Raw genomic sequence first — 26,429 nt, forward strand, 5'->3', positions numbered from 1 at the left:
CTCCATGGTAGCAGGTAAATCAAAAGGAAACCAGTTTCTTTTTCTCTAATATGACATGTTGACGGGATCTATCTTTTTGTGACTTCCATATTTAGAAACTAGAACTGACATGGATTGAAGAGCTGAGTGGTTTACCGTATGAAAAGTACTGTCTCACCAAATGCTCCATCTTGAGTTATCTGATAATAATCACAAAGGTACCTTAAAGTGAGGATGAGTACATGAGGGGATTTTCTGGTACCAGGGCTAATAAAATTAAAACCTCATATTTTCTCAAGAGGAGCATTTTTATTATTCATTGGGAATGTGAAGCTGGGACTGGTCTCGTTAGGACTTTGGCTGGAAGCACTTAATTTTTTTATATAACAGAACACTTTGGTTATGAATTTCACAAATATTTTACTGCATCAGCATGACTTATACGAGACCAGGGAGGACAAAATAAACCTCCAAGATGTCATTCTGGATGAACTGCATTGCATATTCTCTGAGAAATGTCCTTGCCTATTTTGTCTCTATAAATTCTTCAGCCTCCTAGGAAGATATGTGAAAGCTCTAAGGAGAACTCAAATCATGTGTGCAATGACCTTGTGCAAGATAGAATTAAAATGTGGTTCAGTTATAAAATTGCAGTCTAGTCCAGTCTTATTTTCAAAAAGTAATTCCACCACTTAAATGCATGGGCTTGTTTTTATTCTTCGGCGTTGTCTTTATTGAGGGATTATTGTTTTTGACATTAGAACTGGAGAAACAAACCAAATCACCAAAATTAGTTCATTTTTAAAGAAACCAGAAAACTCTACAGGTTTTTTCCTTGTAAGGTAAAATTACAGTGTCTGCCTTTTCAATGTGTGGTTATATGAGAAAATATAATCTAAGATAAATCTGAGGAAAGCCTTAAGGAGATAAGTTGCTCTAAAACAGGCCATTTTGCAAAGTGTTCACACTGTTCTTTCTCATAATGGAAAATAATCTTGAGGGTCTCTACCAATAAAGCTAGATATGACATGAGGGGTGATACAAATGTGAGACATACAGTAAATGCAAGAGCCTTTTTGAAGTTTATTTTTGGGGTTTTCCCAATCCTTTTATCTATAAATCACTTATAATTAGTATAGTCAAGTGTCTCAGGTATGATATTAATGTGAACTTATGCACAATAGACTATAAAACTTTCTGAGGAGACTCGGAATATGGCAGGAAACATACAGCTTAGATTCATTTAAATAGATTTCCCATGCAACTTCCTAATTAACACTGCCCTCTTGTAAACTATTTCTGGTAATTGTGTTCCAAGTTACTCAGATCTTGTCAAAAATAATTTAAAATGCTAAAGTTTTTATTTAAAAATCAACTTAAAATCTTTGAAGTACTAAAGAATAATTCCAATGTATGACAAAGCCAATATTCAGAAAGGTAGATAGAAATTGAAACCCTCAGCTGCTTATACCCTTGAAATAATAGCCCATTCAACACACTTGTATTTTGAGTCAATGACTCAGTGGAGTAAGAGGGATAGAAGTAAAGCCCCAAGACATGCTGAAGAGTAAGAGTTTTATGGGATACCTTCCTTAATTAAGTGGAAAGACAAAGAACTTTGTACTTAGGGCCGAACCAGAACTAAATCCATTCTCCTCCCCTTAGCATTAGGGATCGTAGAAAAGACTCTACCAGTGCTGAGTAGCACAGGAGAAGAAAAGGAAAGGAGGAAGGGGGCAAAAACCCTATCCATGACATGGCTATTGACTGGTACAGAACTGTACCCTGGACATACATAACCTATGTGAACCTAGAGTCTCAAGCCTTAATTTAAGGTAGTTTCTGTCTAGAGGTGTCCCAGATATCTGCCAGCAGCAACTCCTGTATGGTAAACTACTCATCCTAGGTTGCAGATTATTTTCCAAGAGCAATGATCAGAATGCACTCAAAGATAACTAGGCACCTAAGAAAACAAAAAATGCATAGGAACTAGCAGAAACAACAGGCAGCAGCAGACATTGGGCAGTACAAGCATCAGATTTTGGAATTACCTGGACTAGATTATAAAACATGCTTACAAAGTTTAAATACCCATGCTTTCAGAGTTTAAATGTTAAACAAAAAGCTTGAAATATCTATAGGAAATAGGAAACCCTAAAAGGTAACAGTAAAGAGATTTAGGGTTTCAGGATCTCATAGTGTAACTGAAACCTGAAAAAAAGTAGAAACTACATTACTTCTTATTCTCAGAGCTTCTTTCTCAAGTTTGATCAGCAATGCAATTCTCAATATGGTCACTGTCTTTGTAAACCTCAAGCAATCAGGTGATGGAGTAATAATTCCTTTATCCTGTCTGTAAGATAGCAACTCAGCAACTCAATGAAAATAATTGTCATCCCTTCTCAGATAACAGAAACCTCCAAAAATCCCAGAACAGACCTACCTCAGTTTATTGCTTTCCTGCATATAGTAAGTAGTTATATAAATGATAGCTATATTGTTTTACATTTCACCCCAACCCCGAAGGCTATTGTTTTCTCTTACATGGATGAGACAGGCTTATAAGACTGTTGTTTTTATAAATCTCACTTGAAATCACAAAGAAAGATTAAGTTCTGCACTTCTGTCATTGAACAGTTCATCTTTTGAGTATTGACTGTCACTAGATATTTTTTGGACATCTATTTCAGAGTCTGTGTTTTGAGTATGTATATACATGTGTATGTTTGAGTATATATGTATATCTGTGGCAAATGTAGTGTGTGTGTATGTGTATATGTAGTTATATATAGAAGTGGTACATGATTATGTGTTATCAATATGTATATAATGGTATGTGTGTGTATGCGTACATGTGTGTTATGTGGTCTGTGTATGCTGGTACTCTTTATATTTCTGAAATGAGACTCAGTGCTTTGGGTCATAAATCAGGACTTCCTTCTTTTTTTTAGTTTTAGACTTACTGCTGACAGCCACTTGTAGCCAAATTTCCCCAAACACCCACACAGTGAAAGAATAAGGATCTGGACAGCTGGGCTCAGTTCCTTCAGGCTTATCAGAAATATGCTCTAAGTTATTGAAAAAATTTCTTGAAATGAGCATGAGCCAAAGACTGGGGCTTTTAAAATTGATGTCTACATGGTCCATTGATATGATCTGATCCCAGAAATGACTGTGACAAGAACAATATAGACAACTCAAGAACTAGCGTAATGAGTCATACTGTGTGTGTACCTGTGTGGTATGTGTCTGTGGTGGTGTGTGTGCCTGTGCATATGCATATTTTGTGTATACACATACTATGGTATGTTAGTGTGTGTGGTGTTGTATGTATGTATGATATACGGTGTGTGGTGGTGGGGTGTGTGTATGTGTGTGTAGTATTTATGTATACTATATGGTGTGTGGTGGTCATGGTATTTGTGTGTGTGGTGTGGTATATATGTATGCTATCTGGTATGTGATAAGGTGTGTGTGTGTGTGTGTGTGTGTGTGATATGGTATGGTACGAATATTACCTGCATTCTTTGGGCTGCACTAAGAACTAATGTCTTTAGGGTTCCTGATGTGTGAAATCCTTCAAAGTTCATTATTTCCTTCACTTTTATTTCTTTTTCTTCACTTTTAAACTGACTTCTGTCAACATAACAAATAATGCTGAGATTGCCTTCTTCCATCATAAAATCATTAGTGAAAAAAGACAAACTTGTAAGTAAAACAGAAAGCACTGGGACAACAGTGAGTGACTCTTATAATAGCTAGAATTTTTTAAAACTGAATTTATTCTTAAAATATAATGTGATGCCTTTCAACAAAGGGTATAAAGGGGCTCTTTGCTAAAGGGTATTTTGTATCTCCCCAATAGTGCTCTAAAGCTGGGATTTAGCAAGTTTCTGGCACATACTGTCAGCTCAATAAATATTTCTTGATTAAATGAATGAAGATATCACAGCAAAGTGATAAAGAGCATGAAACTAGGACTGTGGCTAAGACTCCTTGGTCCTAGTGCACAGGGCCCAAGTTCGATCCCTGCTCATGGAACTAGACCCCACCTGCCACAACTAAAAATCCCACATATGACAGTGAAAATTCTATGTGCTGGAACTATGACCCAGTGCAGCCAAATAAAGAAATAATAAATAAAATAAATATTTTTTTAAAAGAGCATGGAGCTAATCTCAGACAAAGTTACTAAAGCTCCCTGTGCTTCAGATTTCTTATCTGCAAAACTGGAATAAGAATAATGTTTACCTGATGTCATCATGAGGGTTAGGAGTTAGCACAGTGAAAATTCTTAATATGGTGTCTGGCACATAGAAAATACATTGTAATTGTAGCTATTGTTTTGGTCATGGTGATTGCTCACATTCTGTATAAATAGGAGACTAAAGCATCACGGATATTTTGATTTTCAGATCACACATCCAATCATGTCTTTGAGAAATGATCAGGTTAACTTCGATGTTATCATTGGGGTGGAATCTCTGCATTTGGGAAAAACATGGACGTTGTGTCCACCAGTTTGTATGCAGTCAAATCCCAGAGTCTAAGGAGAGAGTTTCCTGGAAAGTTTCTCTTCAGGTTGTCTTCCCAATTTCTCTTAATTCCATTAACCTGCTGAGTGATGGGCTTCCCTGGTATCTGGGAAGAAAATGGCTTTCATCTGCCTGGAAGGAGTAGGTGTGACCTGGAAAAACCAAGCTTGCCGCCTTGCGGCTGTCGGGTTCTCGGATGTAAGAATTGTAAGAATGATTCTTCCTCTCTGCCTAGCTGAGTCTAGCAGGCACAGAGCAAGCAGGATCCTTGTAAGGGTAACCCTCGGGCTTTGGGGTGGGGGCAGTGCAGCTCCAGGCAGAGGAACACCATACTTCCCTCGCCATCACATTGGCCTCTGGCGGCCCCAAGCAGCTGACAGACGGCTCAATCATTTCCTCAGGGCCACTGGGCTCCTGTGCCAGCTGGCTTTGACATTAGCACGCAGGTCCTGACTGACAGGGGACTTGTCCTTGGCTGAGCCCTGGAAGCCCATGAGCGTCTATCCCAACTCCTCCTTTAGTCTGTTGATTTACTGTCCCCGTTGGCCAGTGGTTGATCCATTTTTCCTCTTCGTTGGCTCACAGGGCACCCCAGAAACCAGCCTCTGGTCATATATTTGGTTCCTGATTTCCTCACGAGCTGAGGAAGAAAAACAACCTCGGCGGTGCACCTGTTAGATTTTAATGTGCGTGGGGCCCTTCAGCCAAGACGACAGGGAGAGATGGACCGTGTGGGTCCCAGGCCCATATGCAGCTCACGTTACTCTATCAGAATCCAAGCAGAAGCAGAATGAGGTCCCTTTGAAATATATTTGCTGTTTTATTTATGGCTCCTCTGAGGCCCTGCCGCCTCTAAGTCTGGTTGGGGCCAAGGCACTGCTGCGGAGTATGATTCCAAATGGCAAACATCAGCGAGACAGTGATGGCCTAGAAGCAGCCAGTGGGTGCTGCAGGTGGGCAGGGGGCTTTGCTTCAAACCACTGCTGAGGCTTTAGGACCAAAGCCTTTCCCACATTACCTACTTTTGCACAGACACAAAAGGTGGGTCATGGGCGCTTGCCAGATGCTTAAGAGACAGTCGGTGGATCTGAAGGGGTCTTCTGCCTCTCCTTCTACCCACTTTATAATCAGATATTTGTGCAGGGTGGTGGGGCTGCCTGGAATGGATCTGCTAATGCATTCTATTTCTTTTCTTCTCTAGACTGTACTGTTGAAGGATTGAGGAATATTTGCATGTGGCACACGAAGCTAACTGATATCTTGTACACGCTGCTATATTTAAAATGGATAACCAACAAGGACCTACTGTATAGCACAGGGTACTCTGTTCAGTGTTATGTGGCAGCCTGGATGGGAGGGGAGTTTGGGGGAGAATGGATACATATATATGTATGGCTGAGTCTCTTTGTTGTACACCTGAAACTACCATAACATGCTAATTGGATATACTTCAGTACAAAATAAAAGCTTGAAAAGGAAAAGCAAACTGATATCTGACTTCCCTGGCTCAGGTGTGGATTTTCAAGAATCCAAAATCTCTTTCTCTTACTCCAGAGAGCTGTCGTAAAAGTGGACCGATTTCAGCTGTAAGTGGGAAGCAGGTGAATGTGTGTAAAAGGTGGAGTAGCACGTGATTTCTGGGTTGCATACTGACACCAGTAGTTCTCAAAGTGTGGTCCCCAGACCAACAGCATCAGCATCACCTGGAAACATGTTAGAAATTCAAATTCATGCCCCCCACCCCAGACCTACTGAAACAGAAATCTGGAGGTAGGGTCTGGTGGTCTGTTTTGCCAAGTCCTCCACAGGATTCCCCCACACACCCAAGCAGAAGGACCCCTGCTCCATACCAACAATGTTTTCTTAATTTTCTGTCGATTTTGATGGAAAAGGAGAACCTTAGCCAGAGAGGAAGAAGTGTCATCCCAGGGCTAGATCGCATCTTTCAACCCAGGGATGACAACTGTGACCAGGATGTTACAGAGCATTAAAATAATAGAAGCACAGACTTAGCAAAATTACTCTTTGATCCAGGCAAACTAAAGGTGTTACTTTCTTCATTTATAAAAAATAACAACAGTTACACATCTATCTTCTCCACACTTTTAGGGAACTCTGCAAGACTCACCTTTGAGATCTATCCCATAGGAGATGTTCCTCAAATGAACCAATAAGGTTCGGTGAAAGTCTGATAGTAAAGCATTCTTGAGGCTGGTCCCAGAGCATGGATATACAGGGCAAAGGAGCCATGCTGTCATAACCACAGCAAGTTACCTTCTAAGCTGTTGCCGTGTTTATACCCCAATATAAAGTTGGTTGTAGCAGCTTCTCAAAACAAAATAAAGCCACCTTGATTGCTGACAAGTCTTTCAACAGTGGCAGATGTTGTGGAAGTGGACGTTAAGAAATTCAAACAGCATACCTTATTACATATAGAAGTTCTCAGCCCTCAGGAGTCTGCCATCAACTGGTTTTATAACTTGGGATTACTTTATTCACTGGGTCTTTGTTTCCTCAACTATAAAACGAGGAGTTGGGACAAGAGGATCTATGAGCTTCTTTGACAGTCAGTAACTATCTGATTCATTCTAGAGTCTCAGCCAGTTCATTGCAGAAAAATGATCTTCCTGTGTGAGAGATAAGTCTCTTTACTCAGCTGAAAATGCAAAATTGCCATTCTTTTGCAGAATATTAAATTTAGGTCCTACTGGTTTCAATAAATATTTATGAGAAACAGATTCACAAGTAGTCCTGGATACCAGTGTCATCTTAATGATAGTTTTGTAACAGCACGGTCATTATAGAGCACAGTAAGTCCCCCATATATGAACAAGTTCCATTCCAAGAGTGTGTTCTTAAGTCCAATTTGTTAAGTCCAACAAAGTTAGCCTAGGTACCCAACTAACACAATTGACTCTATGGTACTATGAAAGTTGCCCAGTTGTGTCTGATTCTTTGTGATCCTATGGACAGTAGCCCACCAGGATCCTCTTTCCATGGAATTCTCCAGGCAAGAATACTGCAGTGGGTTGCCATTCCCTTCTCCAGAGGATCTTCCCAATCCAGAGGTTGAAGCTGGGTTTCCTGCATTGCAAACAGATTCTTTACAGTCTGAGCCACTAGGGAAGCCCTATTGTACTGTGATAGGTTTATAATACTTTTCACACAAATAATACATAAAAAACAAACACAAAAAAGGAAACCGTTTTAATCTTATGGCACAGTATCTTGAAACTTACAATCGTATAGTACAACAATTGGCATACAGGGACTGGCATCAAGTGAACAAGCAAGAAGCGCTGGAGTCCTGCTGACTGGAGGAGGAAGGGGAGGTGGGAGATGGTAGAGCTGAAGGATCGTCAGCAATAGGAGACAGAGGGCAAGCTGCAGTTTCACTTATGCCTGCCATTGATGGGATGAATGTTCTCATCTTTGAAAGTTCACAACCTGATGTTTTGTGTGTAGGGAATTTACTGTATACTAAAGAAGGGCGTGCTTACAAGAGGTGCTTTGATCAGAAGCCAACACTATGTCTGACACAACAGAGGAGTTAGGCCAAGAAGAGGCAAGGTTTTTCTCTGGGGCAGCTCTGCCAAGTCAAGCTTTCTCTCATGCTTTAGGGGGAAGGGTGTGGAAGGCATCTGCTGAGGTCTTCCCTTTGGGTGTCTATACAACGGCCTGCAGGCACTAATCAACACACCTGCAGTGTCTTGTCAATGCATACACACCGACAACTTTTAATAATCTCCAGCTGAAATGATCCTAGGTCCTGGGAGAATCTACCCCCTTAACATCTGGGAGGAATCGCCACAGGAACACAGGATCGAAAGACTCACCCTCAGGAAATTGCCAGGTATTTAGTACCTTCTTGGGAGGCTCTGGTCTTCTTTGCCAGAGTTAATGTTGATTCCACAAACCCTGGTATTCCAAATTCAGGCTTAGTCCTTTGATTCTCCATATGCAGGTTGCCCAGCCATGGTGCACAGTCATCTTGTGAGATTCAATTAGGAAAACTAAAGGCCATATTAAGGACATCAGCATGAAAAAAAAAAAGAGTTGCTCCTGAAATCATGCAAGAGAAAGAAAGAGAGAAAGAGGAAAGAGGAAGAGAGAAAGAAAGGGAGGATAGACGGAGAGGGAGAGGAAAAGCAAGAAAATAAGGAAGGAAGATAAAGAAAAATGGAACCATGAAATTTAGGATTAGTGGGCAAGAGTAGCTGGACAATTTTTACATCTTTTATTAGGCTCAAAAGGAAACCTCTTTAAATATTCTGTTTCATTCTGAATCTGCCTGTGATGAGTGCCTACTGAGAAGTTGTCTGTGTTAGTGCGAGTGTAGGTAATTCCAGGGGGAAAGTCAGGTCTGCTGGTCTAATGTTACTTGTATTATTTCCTGGACCTACAGTAACAAATTACAATAAACTGCATGCCTCAAATATAGAAATTTACTATCTGGAGTTAGTATTTACAGTTCTGGAGACTAAAATTCTGAAGTCATGGTGCCAGCTAGGCTGATTCATTCTGAAGGCTGTGATGGAGCATCTGCTTAATTGTTCTCTCCCAGCTTCTGCTGGTTTGCTGGCAATCTTCTGCGTTCCTTGGCTTATAGATGCATCACCCCAAACTTTAATGTCTAGTTCACATGGTGTCCTCTGTGCGAGGAGTGTGCCTGCTTAATGTTCAAATGTTCCATGGATTAGGCCCCAAGCTGATGACCTATTTTTAACTTGATCATCTCTTTAAAGATTTATCTCCAAATAAGGTAATATTCTGACATACTGAGGGTTAGAGGATTAACATATATATTTGGGGGGATACAATTTACCCCATAACATTATCTTTTCAAGTCATCCTGGGTAAAATGTAATAGTCTCTCTGATCAATCTGTTGGGAAAGCGTTCTATCTCCTTTCGGTTTAAGATGGACTGACCTAGTAAAACATTGTATTTTTCAAAGAAGACTGGTAAAGCTTCTTCTTTCCCAGATGCTCTTCTGCAATATGGCACTGCCACTTTCCATTAAGACATGGAATCTAATTATCCCCTCGTCAATCATGGCCATTCTACGTGACTCAATAGATTGCAGCAGGAACATTGCTATGAAACTCCTGAGGTTAACTTCCATAAGGAGTTTTGCAACTTCCACCTGTACCTCTTGGTAGCTCGGATTTCCTCTTCCTATGAGGAAGCCCAGGGCTGCAGTGGGAGGCGCATGTGAAGGGAAAGCAAAGGTTCTTTAGCTGAACTTCCAGTTGACAAACGCTGTCAACTGCCAACCATCTGAGGGAGCCATGTTGCATGCCTGGCCCAACAGAGCTTTCAGGTTGCAGTCCTAACTGACATTTGACTCAACCAACACTAGGAGAGATGCCAAAGAACAGCCGTGGAGCTGAGTCCCAGTCAAACTGGAGAACTTCTAAGCGATAGCATGCGATTTTTGTTTTAAGCTATGACGTTTTGGTGGTTGTTTGTTACATAGCGATCAATAGAACACTTGGTCCTGGTGCTTGAAGAGAGAGGGGAAGCATTTTAATTCTCTCTGGTTTAAAAGACACAATTAGGATATAATCATTTGCATTGCCAGAACATTTCTCATTCTACCAAATGATTTACTACTGGCTTTTGAAGCAAGGCTTCTTAGTACATATAGAGTGAATAAGAGGTAATTGTACAAATGTGCATGGATCACTCTATGGTAATATATATTTTGACAGGATTAATACTTAAATATTTTATGTGAAATTGTATCCATCAGTTTCTCATAAATGACAGTAGAATTCTAAGCCTAAATCCCTGAAAACCTTGGATTCAAGGTTTTAAATCCAGTCCAGAAAGTGTACCCACATTTCTTAAAATCAGGAATGGAAAGAGTTTCTCTCTCTTTTTATTTTTTAAAATTTTAGGATCTGCTTTGTAAAGAAATAATAGATTCAATATTTTTAAAAAAGTACCAATTTTAACTATAAAAAGGAAAGATATATGAATCAAAATACATGAATATATATTTTTGTGTGTCTTCAAGAATTAAATAAGGAGAGAGAGAGAATTAAGGGAAAGTAGGGAGGAGGGGCTCTGGTGTGCGATCCCTCTGAGTTTTATCAAAGTCGAGACATTTGGGATGGAATTAAGCACTACACAACTCTAAAATGCCATTTTGGTATGTGTCCTAAGGAGGCAGAGATTCATGGCATACATTTACAGAGGAAATCCTGATACAGGATTTCTAAATTCCTGAGCTGTGTGGTGGGAGGAATTATTAGGTAATTTATACTTTAGATATAGAACATTAATCTCAGTTTCACAGCAGGCTTAGTGAAATAGTAATCCTTTTTTTTTTTCAATGAAGAGGGATTTAATTTATAATTTTTCTAACAGGAGCATTAAAAAAGTGATATGTAATCATCGAATTATGTGTCTAGAAATGATTGTTAATATAATGTGGTCCATCTCCTGCACTGAGTTATTCAGTTGATTACGATTTAGTCTCTTTAGCCTTAAGGTTTATTAACAAAACTCATCATAAGATATCTTCACAGTTTTGTGGAGAGGAGAGGAGAGGAGGGGAGGAGGGTGAAAGAAGAGAAAAGAAAGCATAAAAAGAGGAGCAGAGAGAGGACAGCTTTCACAATTGTCAGCAATTTTGTAAACGGCAAAGCCTAAGACTAGAATATATAATTCTGAATTTAGTCTTTGAATGTACATGCCCCTAAAAGTAGGAAATGCTGGATGATGGCTAAAAATCTGCTCTAATGAAGCCAGTTTTCTACTTCTCTATTGAGCCATGGGCTTAAACTAATCAAGCATCCAACCAAGGAAAAATAAACACACTCACTTAGTCAATTTATTTTTATTGAGCATTAACTAAGTGCCTGGCACTAAGCTACATTTGGACAGGCAATGATGAGAAAAAAACACACACAGTCTTTGTCCTCCTGGAGCTTACAGTGTCATAGGATAAATTTCAAAAAACCACAAAAAGAAATTGTGAAACTGAAACAGTGATAAATACTTTGAAAGAGACTAAGACAGAGGAGGATGTTATCCCAGGATTTTGCAGTATAAGGGTCTTGGTATGCGTTCCTGAGATCATATATAAGCTGTTACATTGCTGTTTTCTGTTAATTTGTATGTATAAATTTTCAGAAAAGCCATTTTGCTATAGATGTCATAGTATTACTTAATTTTTTTACTAAAACTGTTTTTTAAGACCTATTCATCTTGCCATGTATAATATGTACAACCTTTAAGTCCTGCATAGTATTTCATGGTGAGTATTTATCACATTTTGCTTATCTATTTATTGAGTGATAAGCCCTGTCTTAGCTTGTTTGGGTTGCTACAATAAAAATATCATAGACTAGATTGGTTAAACAACATTCACTACTCATAGTTCTGAAGACTGGGAAATCCAAGATCAAGGTGCTAGCAAATTAGTTCTCTAGTAGGAGTCCATTCCTGGTCCATAGATGGCTGTCTTCTGGCTGTGCCTTCACATGGGGGAAGGGATGAGAGAGATTTCCGGGATTTCTTTTATAAGGGCACTAATCTCATTTATGAGGACTCCTCCCTCATGACCTATCACCTCTTGAATTTTGAGAAACATACACATTAAGTCCATAGCAAGCCCCTAGATTACCTAATTGTCCCTGATACTGCAAAATCCTGGGATGATATGCTCCTCTGTGATAGTCAGCATTTAATCTGAAAAGCAGAACCACTAGGAAGGGTTAAATGATTTACATATGGCTGTTGCTTCTGCATCTGGTACTGGGCCTGAAGTCAGCAGGGCAGACAGTTGGGAAGGAAAGATAGACAGGAAGTAGGGAGAGCAAGGACAAACTGGAACCATTAAGGGTGACCGAAACCAGCATCACTCTCTTGCTACCTCCCAGCCTTTGGTGGTGCAAGTGGCTTGTAGCAGAAGCTGGAGCCCTTTGTCACACCTGGCCCAGGATTTTGGAGAAGTAGAAGAAGGAGACTCAACAAGAATTGGAGGGACTGTAGGCTCAGTTTCTGCCTGGAAGATGTTCATTTCTAGTGTAGCCTGGAGAAGTTGAAGAAGGAAATCTGGCAGGAACAGCAGAAAATGCTGGCCAACAAGGTGAGTGAGCAGATAGGCAACAATGTGCATGAACTACTTTAGTGTTTGGTGCATGGTGATGACTTTCCAAGTGTGAAAGATTATGCTGGCTGCTTCTATTCTGCCTTCCAAATTGCGCAAAATATCCCCATGACCTAGAGTAATTCAAATTAGACCGAAAAAAAGAATTCTTAGAAAAGGAATTCTAGCTTAAGGGCTGTTGTTGTTGTTGAGTTGCTAAGTCGCTTCCAACTCTTTGTGACCCCATGGAAGTCTTAAGGGTGTCACGGTACAAATTCACAGTGCACATCATTGTGTGTTGTGGACCTGGGCAGCTTTTTGTGGTGGATTTCTCAGAACTGAATTGCTCACTCACAGGAAGAATATGGACCCAATTTGACTACCCAGTGCCACACTGCCCACCAGAAAGGCTGTACCTGGCTATAATTTCATTTGCAGAGCTTAGAGTTACTGTCTCTTAGCCTTCAACAACCTCTGTACTTTGGTCAATCTGAAACTTTTCTGATCACTCAAGCGTTTTAACATCACTGCAAATACTGGTTAACAATTAGAATTTCACACTTTTTGAATTGCCTGTTCATACCTTTCCCCCATTTTTCTACTGAAGTTTCTATCATTTGCATATTGATTTTCAGAAAGCTTTTTGTTTTCTAAGTATTAATCATATATTGCTTTAGGTGTGGAAAATACCTTTTTCTAAGTATCTTTTCTTAATTTTCATTTTCTGTTAAATTTGTCAGTGGTATCCTTTGTTAAGCAGAAATTTAAAATTTTGTTTTAATCAAATATATTAATTTTCCACATGATATTTTCTGTTTTTAGGTCACTCACATTTCCTTTGATTGCTCAAATCTATGGCTCAGTCTTCCTTTTGATGCTATTTTTAAATAATTTGGAAGAATTTCTGGAAAAATCCCCAGGAGAGAGTAGATGAAAATGAAAGAACTGTAGATAAAAGAGGGAAAAGTAAATAAATTTGATTCCAATTTCAAACTTTTTTTATAAAGGTGATCATATCATTTGTGAGTAGAGACAATTGCTTTCCTTCCTTTATACTCTCTCTGCACTTTGCTTTTTTGTACCCTATTGGTTTGGCTAGCACCTTCAAGATAAGACTTAATTAAGGTGATGAGCAAATATCATTACCTTATTCCTGATTTTAGGGAGGAAAGTGTTCAGTCATTTATCATTAAATATGACTTTAGCTGTAGGATTTTGTATATGCCCTTTGTTAAGCTGAAGGAGTGACTTTCTGTTCCTAGTTTGGGAATTGTCATGAATGGATAATTTTTCAAATGCTTTATTTGAACCTGTTGGTTATCATGTTTTTCTTAGTCTATCTGTATGGCCAGTCATATTGATTAATTCTCAAGTGTTGCCAACCTTGCATTTCTGCTGGTCCTTTTTTTAATACCTTGATCTCACAGATATCTCTTGTTTTAAAAACCTCTAGTTGGGTTTTCTTTGTTGCTAAGCTAGATTATAGAGTTTATCAAATATATAGTCTTGAGTATTTGCTGGAGCGTTGTGTGTATGTGTGTGTTTGGGTGAGGGAGATGAAGGGAAAAGGAAAAAGGAGAAGGGAGTTTGGAGAGTGGAGAAGGGAAAAGGGTTTATGATTGGCATTTTAGAACACCTGGTGATTAATGGTATCTTTTTGATACTGAGTCCTTCTGATGAGGCCTGGTTAAAAAGGTTAAAAAGCCTGATTGGAAGTCAGCTTCTTGAGTGATTCTTGAAAGTTTAATTGTGACTACTATGATATAAAATAGAGTAAGTGCTTTGAATTTGCTAGCAAGAGGCTTACAAATTAAGATTTTTTTTGGCAAAAAAGCCAAAAAGCAAACTATATAACAAAAACTATATATGTTATATATATATATAACTATAAAACAAAATATTCACTTTTTTATATATATATATACATTTTGTTATATATATTTATATGTTGTATATGTTTATATATACAACTATTGGGAGAATGCCTACTTCTATAACATCATGGGAAATTTTAACTCAATTTTCTCATAGAGTGACAGAGTCAACTAAAAACAAACAAACAAACAAAAGCATATACATGTGGACAGTATTTGAATAACTTAAATATCTCTCTTGGGGATATATATATATATGTTAAGTCATGCATGTGTATTTATGTGTATATATATATATATATATGTATATGTGTATATGAGACAAGTATATAAGAAGTCTCAAACATTAAAAAAAAAATCACAATTCAATGCATTCAGAAGTAAACACAGAAGGATATCCAACTCTGTTTTCCCCAGAACATCAACATCATTTATCTATAAATTTAAACATATTAATAAATTCATGAGAAAAGAGAAAATTAAAATAGAAATTGTAAAATATTCAGAACTAAAAGAAAACAATTAGAGTTTCTAATATCTATGGGGAAAAAGCCAAAATGTTTCTCAGGGAAAATTTTATACTCTAAAATGCATATACAAAAGAAAAAATGATAAATAAACTAAGCTTTTAACTTACAAAGCTAGAAAAAATAACAAGCAAACAACAAAATAAACACAAACACTAGTGATTAAGAGGCAGAAAAGAGTAAAGATAAGAATAGGAATTGAAGAGTCAAAATTGAGTTGATCAATAACCTAGAAACTAGATCTCAGCAAAGACTGTGACAAGTATGATAAAAAAGAAAAGTAATAAACTACCTAAAGAAGTTAATAAAATATATATAACTCTACACTCAAATTAAAAAAAAACTTAAGAGTTTACTAAAACAAATTATACTAGTACCTAGATGCATTGATCAACTTTTTAGAAAAATACACATTATCAAGATTGTTCTAAGGAGAATAAAAATGCTATGACCATAATGACCTTAGAAGAAATTGAAACAGCAGTTAAAGGTCTACTGATCTACCAGATTTTAATACCTCTGGGCCAAGATAGCTGTATGTTTAACTAAAAATCTAAAGGCCAGCTATTTTCTATCATATAAATCATTTAAGAGCATAGAAAGGATGGGAACTTACTCAATTATCTTAATGACTCCAGGATGACCATAATACAAAGGTAGGAGAAAGGGCAAAGCAAAATTTTTGATCAATCTGTTATAACTGCAGGTATAAAAATCCTAAATGAGATTACTAAGAAAAAGAATCTAGCAATGTGTTAATAGAATAACCGATGGTCATTAAAATTTACCCTAGGAATGCAAGAGTTATTTGATACTGTAGCAAATTATGTTTAGACTTTTAAAAAAGGCCAGATTAAAGGAGAACCCTGTATATTCATTCCATTAGTTGCTAGAAAAGGCTTTGATATGTTGTAAAACTTATTTTCCCCATGAAATTAAAAGATGCTTATTCCTTGGAAGGAAAGTTATGACCAACCTATATAGCATATTTAAAAGCAGAGACATTACTTTGCCAACAAAACCTAGTCAAGGCTATGGTTTTTCCAGTGGTCATGTATGGATGTGAGAGTTGGAGAGTGAAGAAAGCTGAGTGCCGAAGAATTGATGCTTTTGAACTGTGGTGTTGGAGAAGACTCTTGAGAGTCCCTTGGACTGCAAGGAGATCCAACCAGTCCATCCTAAAGGAGATCAGTCCTGGGTGTTCATTGGAAGGACTGATGTTGAAGCTGAAACTCCAATACTTTGGCCACCTCATGCGAAGAGTTGACTCACTGGAAAAGACGCTGATGCTGGGAAGGATTGGGGGCAGGAGAAAGAGGGGACAAAAGATGGCTGGATGGCATCACTGACTCAATGGACATGGGTTTGAGTAAACTCCAGGAGTTGGTGATGGACAGGGAGGTCTGACGTGCTGTGACTCATGGGGTCACAAAGAGTTGGACACAACTGAGCAACTGAACTGAACTGAACTGAACTGAATACTTATTCATGCCAAAATTTTATCATTTTATTTACAATATTCTTAATCTAAAAAGGGTGTCTACTAGAAGCTTATAGTAAATATCATGTAACAGTGAATCATTAGAAGTCCAATTAAAGCCCAGGAGAAGGATGACAGTGTCTGCCTTTATTAATTCAGTATGATACTAAAGGGGCCTAGACACATGGGCAAGGGCAATAACAATTAAACAAGATGTAAATACTCAAGGAAAAAACAGCCAAATTTTTATTTCATACTGTAGTGTATGCTGTGGTGTGCTCCCCGTATCTTCCTCTTTTAAAACTGGAAAAGTCACTCTCCCAGTTGCAATGACTGGTGATGGATGAAGGCTCACAGCTGGTTGAGTTCCCCCTCCTAGTGGTTGGCTCTTGGCTGAAGACGGCTGCCTTACTCAAGGTCACACCCTGTTCCTGGGTGTGGCTCATATGCAAAGACTGGATAAAGTGAGGGTATAAAGATCTAGTCCTACTGCCTCATCTCTGCAACTCCTCAGGGCCACCCCAGTGTGGAAACTCTGTGGGGGGAAAACCCTGTGGCTTTTGTTGTAACATCATCATAACAACTTCTCACTCTGCCCAGTCCTGCTATTTTACCTTCTTCAACAGAGGCAAATGTAGAAACATCTTCCTAATATGCTTTCTTCATGAAAATGTCCATCTCAGAGTCTACTTCCTAGGAAACATGCTGAGAATTTTGTGATCTCATATAACCTTTCCCAAATCATTATTAAGGTGTATTAGTTACTAAGGAAAATGTTAAGATGAATAAAATGGTCTATTAAATGACCAGTAGGCCAATACAAGACTAACGTACAAACTTTGTAGCTTTCCTTTATTCAGCAAAAGACAATTAGAAGATATGACTCATAAAAATACCTTTTACAGTAGTAGCAAAACTATAAAGCAACTACAAATAAAATTAACAAAGGATCTTTTTGAAAAAATTATAAGAAAGTTTACTGAGGTACATTGAAGACCTGAATAAGTAAGAGAAATATTGTAGAATTCCTCTTTTCCATCATAATAGGAACTGATAATTGATCAGCTGATCATAGCAAGCTTCTTAAGGCATGGAATAATTAAAGACAAGGATAAATATAAACCTGAAGTATTTTATTGCAACTTTCAACATATAAATTTGCATTTATTCACCAATATTTTTCCATAGAGCTTAACTGTAAGTCTTACTTTAAACAAGGATTGATTGGAGTTCCTCATTGACTTTTTTGCATAAAACATATCCATAAAGGCAGTATCTCAAAGTTCAGTTTCCTTTTCTTTGAAGTGAGACTAGTAGTTGAAAGTATTGATGAAGCAATCTGAGAGCAGAATCCTCCTAGAATTTCACAATTTCCTTGTCCTAATATTTGACTAATTTCTCTTTACATCTAATTTTAGCAACTTCCCCTCATTGAGTCTTTTCAAAGTGTTCAATTTCGCTTTGGTAGAAACGCTAATTTTCTCCTCTTGCATGATGTTGGTTTGTGAAATATTTAATTAAATTGCATAATAATGTTAACTAGAGCAGATCTCACAAAAGGGTGTGTAAGCTGTCATCTCATTTGAAACGTGTGGGTGTTCTGGGAGTGTTCTAGCTGGGTGCATTCAGAGTATAATGGGTGTCCATGAGTATATTTCAAGTAATTTGGTTGTGAAGAGTTTGACTCAATATTGCAAAGATGTTAATTCTTCCAAAATTGCCTCATAAATTTAATGTGATTGCTGGAATTTCCATAGAACTGATTCTCAAATGCATGTGTAAGAGTTTTAATAAAAATAAAATTGAGAGCAAAAAAGAGAATTGGTCCTACTAGAAATCAAAACATTATGAGTTTGTAGTTGCTATGGGAGAGCATGAAGAAACAGATCAGAATAAATGAGAAAGAAATTAGAACAAAGAAACAAGTATATGCATGTATAAACATTTGGAGATAATTCCCTGGTGGTGCAGTGGTTTAGGACTCTGTGTTTTCACTGCTGAAGGCCTGAGTTCAATCCTTGGTTGGTGAACTAAGGTCCTGAAAACCTAAAAAAAAAAAAAAAGGAATAAAAAGCAACATTTGAAAGTAATGGTACTGGGACAATTGGCTTTCCAAACAGAAAAAAATTCCAGTCTCCTGAACTTTATGGGTTAAAGATCCAAATGTTTACATGTGTTATAAAATCTCAGGAATAATTTATTTAAAAATACAAAAATAAAAGGAAATACTGATAAATTTATTTGATAAATAAAAATAGAGAAAGAAAACTTCTGTATAACATAAAAATACCATAAGTGAAGATAAAATGCAAACAGACTGGGAGAAGATTTTTGCAACACATTTCAGAGACAAAGTATTTGTCTCTGAAATGTATAAAGGATATCACCAAACCAATACAAAAAAAACCAGACAGCTGAACATAAAAATGGGCAAAATATATAAGTGAATTTTACACAGAAGACAAAATATAAATGATCAATAAAACATGCAAAGATGCTCATTTTAAGTACATAGCATGAAAAGAAAGACTTCCCTGGTGGCTCAGATGAAAAGAAAGGAAACTTCGTTTAAAATGGAGCTGGGAAACCTGAAGGGGGAGCTCTCACACACACACATCACCACTTCTTATAGACCCCAGACTTTCCAGCGCAAGCGGGCCACTGCCTGCAGCCAGTGAGGAGGAGCCACCGCTCCCCCTGTTTCCTCCTTTCTTCTGTAAAGGCAAGCCCCTCCCTCGTTCTCTAGTTCTCTAGTTCACTTTTCTGAAACTGCAATTCTCTGCTATTCCTAAACGAACTCATTTTGCTAGTATATGAACTGGCTCTGTTGTTTTTTAAAAGGTCAATATTACTAATTAGGAAAATGAAAAAGAAAACACAAACTGTACGAGACACTATTTTTACCCTTCAGATAAGCATAAATCGAGTTAACAAACATATAAGTAAAATGTAAAGAATGATAAGAACCAGGAAGACTGTGAAGAACCAGGTGCTCCAACATGCTGTTGATGGTTTTGGAGGCTAACCGAGCAGTATTCAAACAAATTCGTATAGGTTTTTTTTTTTTTTTTCATTTTCCTAATTAGTAATGTTGACCTTTAAAAAACAACAGAGCCAGTTGATATACCAGCAAAGTGAGTTTGTTTTCCCTCAGAGCTCAGTTGGTAAAGAATCTACCTGTGATGCAGGAGACCTAGGTTTGATTTCTGGGTCGATTCCTGGGTTGGGAAGATCTCCTGGAGAAGGGATAGGCTACCCACTTCAGCATTCTTGTGCTTCTCTTGTGGCTCAGCTGGTAAAGAATTTGCCTGCAATGCAGGATACCTGGGTTTGATCCCTGGGTCCAGAAGATCCCCTGGAGAACAGAAAAGCTACCCACTCAAGTATTTTGGCCTGGAGAATTCCACGGACTAAGTCCATGGGGTCACAAAGAGTCTAACAAACCACTTTACTGCCCCTTGCATGAGCAGTATTCATTAAAATTAAAAATACATAGACCCAGTAATTCCCTTTTTTCATAAAGAGCCTACACTTTCACGCGTGTGTAATGAGACCAGTTCAAAGGTGTTTGTTAAAATCATAGTGAATTGAATAGCCCACAGATAGTACAAAGCTCAACAAAATGCATTAAATTCATAAGACATCCTATTCTACAACATTTGAAAGAGACTGGCTCTTTGTGTAATAATATGGGTAGTGGTAAAAAATGTTTGTTGAGTGATAAGTAAGTACTGATTGACACCTATAGTAGCAATTTCTGTGGGTACGTGTATAATTAGAAAAATAATAACAGTTTAAAAATCGTAACAGGGCAGCAATGAGTTGAAATGAAAAAGGAGTCTAAATTTATTGATTGTGGCTTTTTAAAGGAGCCTATATTTATGTTTTACTTGTGTAACTAAAATTTAATTTTAAAAAGTAAGAGTGAACATACCTGAATTGCAAGCTCCTTGAAGAACAGGACAGATAACCTTGAATTTCCAGCATAAGCCCAGTGTCTGACATAGAGCGCTGCTGCTGCGTAGTTACTAAGTCGTGTCCGACTCATTGCGACTCCATGGACTATAGCCCACCAGGCTCTTCTGTCCATGGAATTTTTCAGGCAAGAATACTGGAGTGGGTTGCCATTTCCTTCTCCAGGGGATCTTCCCAACCTAAGGATTGAACCCACGTCTCAGATTAGGCAGGGAGATTCTTTACCACTGAGTCACCAGGGAAGCCCTTCTGACAGAGTTGTACTCAGTAAAGTTTGGTGAAATGTTTAAAGAGATGAGTGGATTAATAGATGAGTGGTTAGACGGGTGAGTCACTGACATGGTGAGCTGACTTGGGCAGAGTTGGTAGAGGGATGACCCACATATTTTTTAAAAGTCTGACAACCTTGCCACTGATGCTTTCTTGAGAATAGTGATGGGTGGTGTTAGTCTGCTAAGGCTGTCATAACAAGATACCACAGACAGGGTGGCTGAAAAACAGACATTTAGGGACTTCCCTGGTAGTCCGTGGCTAAGACTCTGAGATCCCAATGCAGGGGGCTGGGATTCAATCCCTCATTAGGGAACTAGATCCCACATGCCACAACCAAAGACCTGACCAGCCAAATAAGAAACAAAAAATGGGTTTATTTTCTCATAGTTCTGGAGGCTGGCAGTCCAAGATTAACGTGCCATCGGGGCTGGTTTCTGGTGAGACCTCTTTTCCTAGCTTGCGGATGTCTACTTTCTCTTCATGTCCTCACATGGCCTTTCCTCTGTGTGTCTGGAGAGAAGGAGATGTCTCTGGTGAAAGCGAAAAATCTCTCAGTTGTATCCAACTCTTTGAGACCTCATGGACTGTAGCCTGTCCATGGAATTCTCCAGGTCAGAATATTGAAGTGATTAGCTGTTCCCTTCTCCAGGGGAATCTTCCCAACCCAGGGATCGAACACAGGTCTCCTGCATTACAGGCAGATTCTTTACCATCTGAGCCACCAGAAAAACCCAAGAATACTGGAGTGGGTAGCCTATTCCTTCTCCAGCGGATCTTCCCAACCTAGAAATTGAACCGGAGTCTCCTGCATTGCAGGTGGATTCTTTACCACCTGAGCTACTGGGGAAGTCTCTGGGGTTTCTTATTATTACTGTAAGGATGCCAGTCTTATTGGATTAGGGCCTTATCCTTAATTAGGGCCTTAGCCTTAATTCTGGTGCTAAGGGTGGTTCAAGAAGAACACAGTCTTGAAGATGAATTTTCAACTTGATTCTGGATTTTATGGAGTTGGTTCTTTAATTGGATTAGATTTGAAAACACTAACGACTCATTTCCAGTAGTAAAGAACACTGATTCCAAGGCTCCATCTAGCAATAGAGAAAGGCAAAAATGTCACCATTGACACTTCTGATCAAACGTGTATAAAAAGCAAGGATCTGGGTGACCATGTATGCAATACTTTCAAATGTGTCTGTCAAACTAATAAGTACAGTGGGGTTGGCTGACTGCTCCTTATGTTGCTGGACAATGTTCGGGAAAGGAAAAAATAGGATGACCTCACAGGTTCCCAGTCCCAGCTCAAGGGCCACATTAGTGAACTGGAAGCTTCTACATCTGCTCTGATGGAGACTCATCTCCTGGAGCCACTGGACTGAGAATGCTAAGAGCAAACCAGAACTCTCCTGCTAAAGGCTAGATTACAATGCAGACTGAATCCCTAGCCTCGTGGAGTATCTCCTGGTAGAGTGAGGACAAGGTTTGGGAAGGAGTGGGGTTCTGGTAGTTGGGATGGGAACGTGTGGGAAGACCTTGATGGACCTGGAGACATCGAGCCCTGAAATTCTAATGAGTCTTCTTTGCCATTAGAAGGAGACTTTCCACCCCTATCTGAGGGTCTCAGGGGATTAACCTTTAATTGCCTGAGGAAACTGTAATTCTTTGAGGCAGCTGCCTTGCAAGACAATGCTGATTTTCCTCAAGACCCATCCCACAACCCCTCTTTGCTTCTAGACCTATAACTTGATTCTAGTCCCAGCAGAACCCTAAGTGTTAAGTGTTAGTCGCTCAGTTGTGCCCGACTCTTTGCGACCCCGTGGACTGTAGCCCACCAGGCTCCTCTGTCCATGAGATTTTCCAGGCAAGGATCTGGAGTGGGTTGCCATTTCCTTCTCCAGGGGATCTTCCCAACCCAGGGATCGAACCTGGGTCTCCTGAACTACAGGCAGATTCTTTACTGACAGAGCTACAAGGGAAGCCCAGAACCCTAAGGGTGGGGAACAAACTATGAACAAGAGAAAGACGTGTGTTACACTCTCAGAAAACTACTTGAGTTTTCTGATTTAGACAGGCAGATATCTGGGGAATGGAAATTAAGAGAGCCTCATCTAATAGGCTTGGTTCTTAAAAGAAGAAGAAGAGCCATGAGAGAGTTCCTCCTCCCTCCACAAAGAGGAAAGGCCACTTGAGGACACAGTGAGAAGACACTTGTCTTCAAGCCAGGGAGAACTGTCATGAGAAACCAATCCTGTTGACACCTTGAACTTACTTTCAGCCTCCAGAGCCACCAGAAAATAGAAGTCTTTTGTTTAAGCCACCAAGTCTGTGGTATCTTGTTAAAGCAGCCATAGCTGATTAATACAGGTAGCTAAGAAAATATTTGGATAGCATCACTATCAGGCTCACTCCATTTTTTCACTAGTCTATTATTTTTTAATTAATTTTTATTGAAATATAGTTGATTCATAATATTTTACAGCAAAATGAATCAGCTGTACATATAAATATATCCATTCTTTTTAGATACCTTTCCCATATGGGTCACTATAGAGTATTGAGTAGGCTTTCCTGTGCTATATAGTAGATTCTTATTAGTTATCTATTTCATATTATGAACTTGAAAGTGAACATCGCTCAATCATGTCTGACTCTTTGCGACCCCATGGACCATATAGTCCTTGGAATTCTCCAGGCCAGAGTACTGGAGTGAGTAGCCTTTCCCTTCTCCAGAGATCTTCCTAACCCGGGGATTGAACCCAAGTCTCCCTCATTGCAGGCAGATTCTTTACAGCTGAGCCACAAGGGAAGCCCCTATTTTATATATAGTAGTGTGTGTAGGAGGTGGGAGGGGGGATCGGGATGGGGAATACGTGTAAATCTATGGCTGATTCATATCAATGTATGACAAAACCCACTGAAATGTTGTGAAGTAATTAGCCTCCAACTAATAAAAAAAAAAAAAATCACCAAATTTTTTCTTTTTACTTCCAAGGCACTTTGTAAGCAAACTTTTCCTTGACAAGTTTGAGATCACTAGCCTGAAAGTCTATTGTATTCTCTTTCAGAGGAGGATAACTAAGGTTTGACTCTAGAGGTTGACAAAGGGCTACCTTAGGATCTGGGCAAGCTCATTCGCCCTCTCTCACACTTCTTGCGTCCCAGAAGTTATGGACACATAACTTGTGTCTTATGTTTTTTGTTTTGGCAACACAGGGCTATTTGCAGTTATCTGTTCTTCCTGATTAATTTGTACTCTCCATATACAACTTTGTTTAGTATCACCGGCTCCATCCATCTTCCTGGAGGCTGGTCCTCCTGGAGTGAGTTGGATAACTTTCAGCCTGGAACTTATTACAATGTTTTATATATTATCTCTGCTTATACGTATTTTTCTTTGTGGACGGGAAACGTCTGAGAAACAGGATTTTTGACTCAGTTTAGTATATTCCAAAATTAACATTCACCCAAATTACCTAGAGATTTTGTTAAAATTCAGATTCTCATTCAATAGCTCTGAGATGGGGCCCGTGATTCTGCATTTCTCACAAGCTCCTGGGTGATGCCAATGGCACGGGTTCTTGGTCCACAATGAGTAGTGAGATTTTTTCCGTGTTTTCTGGTGCTTTAAGGATTCAGAACAACATGGCTGCTTATGCAAAGAGAGAAAGCTCTTAACTATTATTCTTTATGTGTGTGGGTGCTAAGTTGCTTCAGTCATATCCCACTCTGTGCGATCCTATGGACTGGAGCCCACCAGGTTCCTCTGTTCATGGGATTTCCCAGGCAAAATTACTGGAGTGGGTTGCCATGCCCTCCTCCAGGAAATCTTCCCAACCCAGGGATCAAACCCGTATCTCTTGTCTCCTGCATTGGCAAGTAGGTTCCAACTAGCACCACCTTCAACTCTGGCCTCAACATTAAAACCACATGAGGAGACTTGAAACAGTTCTATTGCCTATGTCCCACCCTTAGGAATTGTGATTCAATTAGTTGGGAGTGGAGCCTGGACCTTGGTGGGTTTTAAAGCTTGGAAAGTGCCTCATGGATTGAGAACCACTGCTTGAGTCTGTGAACTCTTTGAAGATGGGGAATTTTCCATATTATTCCTGGTTCTATCACAGGGTCTGGGGTACTGGAGCCACTTAATGTAAATTGGTTGAGTAAATTAACTCCATAATCTTGGCTGGGGCTCAGTGTTTCTCAGATGCAGTCACATCTTCGGGGTGGGCAGAACATTTTCTTAAGAAGGAAGGTGGTGCTGGATGTGACACATTTATGAGGTGATGAAGTCAAGGGTGAGTGTGTCAGGGGATGCTGAATTAGGAAGGAAGTTGACTCTATGACATCTTACAGCTCTGATGTGGGTGGTAGAGGGGCCTCACTAAGGATGTCAGGGCTTTTAAAGTTATTGCAAGAAAGAAGCTTTGCCCAGATTATATTCCAAGTAACCTCCTTCAATAGCAAATAACCCCTGCTAGCAAGGAGTGGATTTAAATGAAACAGTTGATTGTTTAGTCCATTTATGTATTTTAGAATACTGAACGTGGATATATGTAGGCCAGGTGTCTTAGCAAAGAGGATTATTGGGAAACCTCTACTGATCTCCGAAGACTCTTTTAAGTAATAAGATTTCAGATGCTGAAAAGGTTAGAACAGTCTCTAAGAAAGGCCTTACTAATGAATAAAGGAAAAAAAAAAAAAAAAAAAACCCACAACAGCCCAGAAAGGCTCTTGGCATCAGAAAAAGGGGCAAATAGTTATTTGAGAAGTAGTTCGTGGTAAAGGCAGCCTTGAGTCGAGTGGCTTCTGGGAATATCCATTGGATAAGGTCCAGCCAAATGGCCAGTGGCTGGAGGCGGATGGGTGCCGAAGCCAGAGCAGAGCATCTCACGAGAGCCTATTGTTGAATTTTTAGGAGTTCTGTGAGCTAGTTTTTACATAAAGCCATTATTAAAACTTAAATTATAAAAGCTTATGCTGGAATAAATTATATGTAAAGCAAACTAATAAATACTCAAAACTCTTTACTTCCTAATTATTTTACCACATTTCACTATTATGTAAACCCTGGAGATTATTTATGTCTCTCGTAACTTTATGGTGGAAATATTGTATGATGGAGTACTACTGTGTATTTCTTTCCTTCTCCATATTCAATGATGTCATGATGGAAACTAGAGTATTTACAATGCAGAAATAGATAAATAATGCAAATAAGGGTTTGATTCATTGTTTTTTTGACAGTCTTGTCTTAGGAAAGTAATGGATAAAATGTTAATAATTCATATTAATATGTTTATATTAAAATGTGTACAGTGTCTTTAGCTTTTACATTATGAATAGAAAAACCTGTTGCAATAACAATTCCAGGGTTTGAAAACTATTCCAATTCAGCAAAGTCACCCAAGTAATTGACAAATGAGTGAAGTTCTAAATTTTAATTGGTTCACTTTTTGTGATCCTTAATCACTTGTTAATAATGTAAAGCAAAGTATCAACCAACATTCATGTGAAAAGTACACTGGTTGGTTAATTGAAGTCATAGGTTGGCTATGAAAAAAAAGTTTAGCAAAAATTGATGAAGGCATTCTGTGAGATTCATTTGGCTGTATGGAAATTACAGTTAAGAATATTGGATATTTTATTACTATTTGAAAATTACATCCTATAATAATTTTATAGCAGTAAA

Source organism: Cervus elaphus, chromosome 14 (genome assembly GCF_910594005.1).
Source record: "Cervus elaphus chromosome 14, mCerEla1.1, whole genome shotgun sequence".
NCBI lineage: Eukaryota > Metazoa > Chordata > Mammalia > Artiodactyla > Cervidae > Cervus > Cervus elaphus.